General features: G+C 36.9%; 1 long non-coding RNA gene across 2 annotated transcripts in view; it reads right to left on the reverse strand.

Moving 5' to 3' along the window:
- LOC140326852 (uncharacterized) overlaps positions 1 to 7,856 on the reverse strand; it is a 110,290-nt gene extending 102,434 nt beyond the window's left edge. For both annotated transcript variants that reach the window (XR_011919933.1, XR_011919934.1), the window contains exons 1-2: positions 7,815 to 7,856; positions 4,409 to 4,520 (exon numbers count right to left, since the gene is read on the reverse strand). This is a non-coding gene — a long non-coding RNA (uncharacterized lncRNA). The remainder of the gene's footprint in view (positions 1 to 4,408; positions 4,521 to 7,814) is intronic.
- Between the last annotated feature and the right edge of the window lie 286 nt (positions 7,857 to 8,142).

Consider the following 8,142-nt stretch of genomic DNA (forward strand, 5'->3'; position numbering starts at 1 on the left):
TAGTGTTACAATAATGCCCTTTACTTTTCTTTGACATTGCCCTTTTACACTTAAACAGTGCTCATTATAAAATAATATCAGCATGTATCTAAATCACAAGCATGTTCTTGTGCTTTTTTCCATTGTGCTCTAAAAGATCTACATATGTATCTTTCTCTAAAGCCAAAATAAGAGGATGTATTTCAGCGATGTTCTTTTCCCAGCTTAGGTATTTAAATGTAATATGTGACATGACACATGTCCAGACGTATTCAATAAACCAATTGCAACAGCAGTAAATGGTATAACCCATGGGATTCACTCAAAATACAATTTTCAGAGGTCAGTAAAAAGGTGAATTCTAATTGGTTACTATGCATTGTTTTTGGAAACGACATACTGTACACAGTTCCTATTAGCTTTACCACTTTCTAAGTCAGCCTCTTGTTTTGTATGCTGATTCATTGTCAAATAATGAGGCTGGAGAAAGAAAACTGGCATGGAAATTGCTGGACCAGGAAGATGAATTGCTTAATTAGGAGCTACGAATGTCACCTGTCTGGCTGTTTTAGTATAAGACAAAACTTATGTAAACCACATAACTGGCTGTACAGAACTACAAATCCCTTGGCAGGCAAGAAAGTTGACATATATGTATGCTAACAATCTATTCAACTGTTTGCCCAGATATTTGTTTGTAAAAGCTGTATAATTTATGTATTACTAAGTGCAGTTAGTGTAAGTATTTAAAACCGCATTGAAATAAACCTTCTGTAATCTTCTGCACAACAGTTCTGTGGAAGAGAACAGACTAAAACTAGAAGACAATAAGACACTGAACAAGAAGAGAAAGCAGAGTCACTTGAGTGATGATCTCAGCAGTGTATTGCAGCTGCTTCTTTGTTCAGTCAAATACTGAGAGTAGACTAATCACGTTTTTTTTTTTGGTTGAACTTGATAGACATGTGTCCTGGTTCAGCTTGACTTTATACCTATGTTTTGACTTATGGAAATTGATTTATTAAAGCTTTTTTGATTTATTAAAAGGTAGAGTACCATGTGAAAACCAGGGTGATTCAGCAAACCTGGCACGGATCTGGTCCAACATAGAAAACATAGTAGTAATGGCAAATATTTTATAAGAAATCCATTCTAGGTTTGCTGGATCAGCCAGGGGCTCCTATGATAGTCTATCCTTTCCAGTCTTCGGGAGCTTAAAAAAACAAAAAAAAACACATTTACCTTCAATCCCACAGGGCAGACCGATCACTCCGGAGGTGTCTGGAATCTTGTCCCGCATAGTCCCGAGATCTGTCCCAAGGCTCGCGCTCTGGGCACTTCCATCTTGGTCTTCTCATTGGGGTTCTTCATCCTACCTCACCTGACCCAGGCACGAGAGCGGGTGATGTAGGATGACAAAAAAATTTGCCGATCTTACTGCGCATGCTCTTTGAGCAAAAAGGCTCCTTCTGCGCATGCCCAAGATGCTCAGACATGCATAGACGAAGCGCCCAAGAGCCTCCCGGGGTGCTTGATGTAGGTATCCCGGGAGGCCTTGCACCCCATTCATTCTTGACCGCCTAGGCGGCCGAGAATTAGGGGGCAGAGGTGCACTTTTTTTTTTTTTTTTTTTAAAAAGGGTGTTGCACTTAAAAAAAAAATAATTTTTACACTACATAAAAGGGTTCTCTACTACACTTTTATGTACAGTGAAAATTCTGAGTATAGGTACGCTGCAAAAAGCATAGAAGAAGTAAAAAATCGTGCTTTTTAGAAATTTCTGATCACTATTCTAGACAAACTTCCTAGGCCCTACTTCCTATGTCTACAAATTCCAGCATTGCAACATTCAACCTCTTTTGATAATGGTCTGCAGCATAAGAATGGCTTTATATATTTATTTCAATCAGACAGCAAGTAAAACAGTTCACATTTTCGTCATCATGCTGCCCTAGACATACCTTAATGATAAAACTCTTTTTGGAAACCATTGGTTCCTGTTATATGTGATGATTTTTGCAAAAAATGAATGCTAAAATTGAGGCAACATTAGGCTCTACATTACATGCAGAGAAAGATGGCTAAAGAGGCTTCTTATTTTAATAAGGTTTAATGTTATAATATTTTGATTTGTTATTATTTGTAGCTATAACATGCAGAGGACAGACTTTTCATGTGTTCTGTGTGTGGCTGCAAAAAGCATTGAAAATGTAAAAAGCATAGAAGAAAATAAAACACAACATCTGGAGTGGGTGCTCTATATTTTTCAAATAGGAAAAGGAGGGCAGTGAATATGTATGTGCCATTATCATATCAATTAAAGGTTCTCTGGAATCTGATGTGCCAAAGAAGTAAAGTGTAGCTTCCATCGTGTGCAATGGCCATTATTGGGAGAGAGGTACAAACTATTATTCTGGGTCTTCCAGATAAAAATAAAATCCCCTCCCACAGACCCCCAGAACACAGAGGTAATGCTTTGGAGATGAGGTCCTCTCTTTCAATGATTGCTATTTCCACAGTTGGGGGCAGGTGGGGTCTGGTTTTGCCAAAAATCAATGCTAATCTATTTCCTATTCAAGAAGGTCCCAAGCCCAAGGGACCTGGCTTTAAAAAATAGATGGGACCTATCTGAAATTCTCCTAAAGTTGAGCCTGTAATATCAAATTCAGTTTTATTCAACCTCAAAGATTCAAGTCAAATTTTACCTCATCAAATATTCTATGCTCATTTCTAACAACTTAGACAACTAACCCCAAACCCTACATAGTTTCCTAACTTTCAGTGCAACATGTGCACTCCTTTCCTTTTATAGTGAGACGACTGATCCCCATATTGGACCCCCTCGGCCTGCTGGCCATAGTTAAAAGGTCACACAATGCATCATGGTTTAAAAAAATATGTTTATATTTAACTCTAACTTGAGAATGTAGATGGTTCAACTAATATTATATGTTTATTGTTTTATCTGCCATAGGATTTGTTATTTTTGGCAGCAATACTTGCAATACCCACTCCTCTGGTAATCAGGATTATCATTCTCCTACTTTGTGCTATATAACTACTGCTACCTGAGTCATCTCCATGCTCCAGAACAGATCTGATAATACTGATGCACTACGCAATGAGGAAGTTGAATATTACATGCTGGATTTCTGAACCAGGAAAATATATTGCCTTAAGCTGGACTCCAGGCAAACAGTTATGTACATAAATAAATATGTTTTACCTGGCAAAGGATGTGTATTTCTGTCCATCTAGTCCTGAGATTTACTCGTCTCAGCCACACAGCACAGAAGCACAGTACAGGACTGGGGACCTGAATTATTTGCTACAACTAATACAATTACAGGTGTCTTCAACACCCACTGTGCCAATGGACAGTGAAAAGATGAGCAGCAGACGGAGAAGCTCATCTCTAACACTCTGCTCCTGGCAGCATCCTCCTTCCTTAAAGTGCACAAGTTTGGGTCGTTATGCTGCTTCTCCTTACCATATGTTATGTTAGGACGAGCGGTACAATTGTTGTTTACATCAATCAACCAGTACTCAACCACCCAAACCCTGGTTATTATTGAAATGATTGGGAGCAATTGAAATCTCACAACATCATCTTACAAAATTACAAATGCCTGAAAAGGCAACGTTGTAAACATTTACATGTTTCAACTGTGCATTTAGCTGTTTGCTTGGAATTTTACTTCATCTTTGCAAGTGAAAAATAAATAAATATATTTGCAATTGCTTAATGGATTCTAAAATGCTACTTTTTCCACACAGGGACAAAACTAAAAGTTACCTTTTTATAATAATGCAGATTTATACTTTTCTCTGGAAGCAATAAAGTGTTCTTTCTTTTCTGCAGCATTTTGATGAGAGATGCTAAGCAGAGCTGATAAAAAACCTAGATATACTTGAAACATTTCTCATTCTATTTAGTTTTTGAGCGGGGGAATACATTGACACTGACTAGCTTTTTACATTATTCTTTGCTTTGTGCAGCATATGTACAGATTCCGGTATATGAATGCCTCTTCGAAAGAGAATTAGTCAGGAGGAGTATTGTTTGAGTTTGCTTTGGTTTGAGATCCATTCCGCAGAGGCAAATATTTGGATTAGAAATATCCAAATCTGAACTGACGCTTACCAGTCAACCTCTGTTGTCCCTTTATATATGTACAGAGGGCAGCCGGTGTCATTGGCATCAGCCTTACAGCTTCTACTTACATAAGTAGCTGTAAGCTTGTAGTAAATGTAAAAGGTGTCTGCAAAGTATTAAACTGACCTAATGAAAGTAAAGGTGAACAAGCCATCTGAATTAAATGCCCACATTTTGGACTGATTTTGTGATCGTCCAGACTCTGCATGACAACACTAGTCATGAACAGGATTTTGAAAGAAATCTGAAGTTTGTATACTAGAGCATATTTACCTCTCAGCATTGTATATTCTGTTATTCACTTGTTTGCTTGTTTACTGTTCGAATTTTGGGATGACTCTCTCTCTGAACTGTTTGCCAAAGGTTTAAAGGTTGACTGACTCAACTGGAACAGAAAAAAAAAATAAAGATTTGTTGAAACAGAGACGTTAAAAACTGTTAAATTGAGCAGAAAAAGTGATCCTAAATTTTGGCTCGGTTAGTGAAAAATTATCTCTATTTGCCCCCACATGATTTTGGTAAAGGCTAATGGTTTCAGGAGTTATGTGTCCAGGATATTTAAGGATGAGCTCTAAGGTGTTTAGTTTGGGTGAATTGGGTCAAACCACAAGTACTTCAGTTTGCAAACATGTAAACTTGCCCAGGATTCCAGTGGACATAAATGGTCTTCTAGGTAATAGTTTTCTACTATAGTGCTCATAGTATAGGCATATGTTTCTTAAAAGAGACACTAATCCAACCAAAGTGGATTTGCCATAAAGCTTGGGGTAAAGATCAGTACTAGTGGAGAAAATTTACAGGGCTAGTTGGATGCCTTCATAAAGGAAAGGAGGCAAGGGGAAACATCTATTGGAATACTAGAAATTGAAATGGCAAGGACAGGGCAGTTTATAGGCAAGAACTTTGGCATCAGCGCTAGTTTTTTTTTTCGGCACATGCAAGTGAAGAAAATACGTGTTGGGCCTACCACAAATTCATTGCACTTGTAACTTACTGTGCTAGCCTTAACTCAAATACCTTAACTCAGATGTGCTTTTCCTTGACAATTTGCTTACAGGTCTGCTCTTTAGATTAGTTCCAAGCTTTAAACCAGTGTAAATATTGGGCTGTATACCCAGAATCTTTCCCTGTGAGCCATTGTTAATGTAAACAGTGGGCAAAGGATGCCCCTCGTATATACTGAATAAGCTAATTGCAAAGGTTTGTTGATTCTAATAGCACCAAATGTTGGCTATACAGTGAGTGAGCATGGTCACCCTAGGTCAGAAAATGTATAACTGGTAAAGTAACCAATTGAAAAAGTTTGGAAAAGTAAACGGATGCAACCACAACATTTATCAACTGCTAACCCTTAAAATATAACTTTTTTGCTTCTCATTAAACACACTTTAACTTTTTGTACATATTTCTCGAAACACTAGAAGGACCAGCTGCCTTTGTATGGCATAACTTTTCGATCCAAGAATTAGATAGTAGGTCTAAGAGAAAATTTGGTGACTCTACAATGCAATTAAGAGAGCTTTTCTCTAGTGTCTCTTTAATTTCATATCTTGTTAGAGAAACAAGTTTTCCTTTGACAGGTAAATCCTTCCTGGCGCCACTTGTCTCCTCTCTCAGATCTCAGTCCAGTGAGGATGAGTACTTTGAAAGTCATCCTAAAATCCTATCGTCTGGTTTAGCTGTCATTCTGAAATAGAACTGATGGATAATATAAAATGATTCTGATTCTGAACCTATAAGTGCACTGTAAATGTAGACAAGCATTAATTTTGCAAGTCTTGCAGCTAACCTCTATCATCCTTGCAAAGCTAATGCACACATGATGTAAGCAATACTGTACTGCCTTGCATGCAGCACAGTCAGTTTGTTATCCTTCTCACAGAATAATTATAGTAATGACTTGTTGTACATGTTGCTAATAAGATTAAGTGTCACATTATTTAATTCAATCTGTGTGAATCAATTCTCCTAAGAAAATAAATAGCTTAGCAATACTCAAATATATAATTTGAAAACAACTATTGAGTGCTATCACTATTTTGTTTCTTTTTTCTTGAATAACATCTGCAAGGATTTAAAGTTGAGGTTTAATCTGATAATATTTTCTTTCCCTGGTTCCTTTCTACTTCAATAAAATGATAAAAATGATTTAATCAAACCTTTCCAATATATATATATATATATATGCGCAGGATTTTAGCTTTTCCATCATTGAGGGGCATATATTTTTAAACAGTCATTCTGACATTTACCAAACATCACAGCAGGTCCATGGGTTTTAAATAGCAGTGACTGCGGCATCCAGGAACCGCAAACCGCACTACATGTTAACTCCTTTGCCATGGTAGTGTGGTTCTTCTGTGCAAAAAAAAGAAAAACAACCTCACTGGTAGAAGCAACGTGAAGCTTCCAAGAGTGGTGCCACAACCCCGCCACAACCACATCTGTGTACATAAATTGAATGCCCAATTACTATTATATATTAAAAAGGGAGAGATTGGGAGTGAGTGCAGTTGAGAATGCTGAGGTTTATCACAAGTCTAAAAGTGGCCTAGCAAAAGCCAGAATACTTTTATTAAACTTGTATTGTTGATTCTCTTCCTGGCTTCAGCAAGAGTTTAGTAAAACCAAGTTTCATCATTGTTTTCATTTTGTTCCTTTTTTAAACCCAGCACATTCTATTCCAGTGCCTTGTCTCCTAGTGTGGTAATAATGTCACTTGCTATGTCCTTGGCTTCACTACATACACAAATGTCAAATAAAACACCTGCTCTCACAATAAAGATACATGCCAGGTGCTCAGCAAGCTGTAAGCAAATGTCCTACTTGTTCCAGGATCCAGCATAGGAAACCCCACAGCAAGCTGTATTTAATGCAGCACAACATGCATTTATTTAGCCATCAAAATGTCAACATTCAGTGTGATAAAAAAAAACAGTTGGTTTTACATGGCTGCTAACCAAAGGATGTAGTGGATTTTTTCTTATTCACAGTAATGATATAAAATAACAGAGTGTCTACAATATCATATAGAGCAAATATTCCTTCAGCAATGTCCTATCGAAGATATGTCATAATAAATATGTTGTTATATAAAATACCCTTTGCCAAAGAAATAACTGTAACCGTTGCAGACAGTCAGACTGCTGTTATACTCAGCAGCACATAGGGCCAATAACATCTATCAAGTTGTGTAATGACTTACCCAGACAGCAACAACATTTAGGAAATAATTTATGATAAAAATGTGCACATATATATGGTTCAACCAGATTGTTGGATTGCTATGAAAATAATTAGTATTCTGCAGGTTTCGTTATATCTAAGAATTGTACAGGTTTCGGAGGTGGGATTTCTTTTAGTGCAGAGATACTTTTCTTATCTTAGTATTCAGGAACTTCTCATTAACATTTAATGAGTCTATGATTGCCAAACTTGTAAAAGGAGAATAAAAAATCTATAAATACATTTTATTGCTGAGCTCAAACTGCCTACAGTCTACAAGTGGTCGTCAGGAAATAAATTAATATGACTATGATATTGATCAAATTACGATTAAACAATACTTCAGGTGGTGGTTTACACACCTTCATAGAATTGGTAAATGTATGCTAATCATTCATATGCTTCTCCTTAATTTTAAGAAAGTTAGTGAAAACATTCAAGCAAATATCATTACCTTGGTGATCCAAACAAGCATGTGTAGATCTCCCAATGTTTACATGTCCTTATGAGAGATTGTGTCACCACTTCCCACCACTACATATCTCCCCTCCTATTGTGTGTTACTTTTCCCACCTCCTAGATATTAAACTCTTCTGGGCAGGGTCCTCTCCTCCTCCTGTGTCACTGTCTGTATTTCTCTGTCTTTTGCAACCCCTATCTAATATACGGTGCTGCAAAATATGTTGGCGTTATATAAATCCTGTTTATTATTATTAGGATTATTAATAATAATAATAATAATAATAATAATGAGAGAGTGTGTATGTGTTGGAGCAGACTTT

This window comes from Pyxicephalus adspersus, chromosome 3, assembly GCF_032062135.1.
Source record: "Pyxicephalus adspersus chromosome 3, UCB_Pads_2.0, whole genome shotgun sequence".
Taxonomy (NCBI): domain Eukaryota; kingdom Metazoa; phylum Chordata; class Amphibia; order Anura; family Pyxicephalidae; genus Pyxicephalus; species Pyxicephalus adspersus.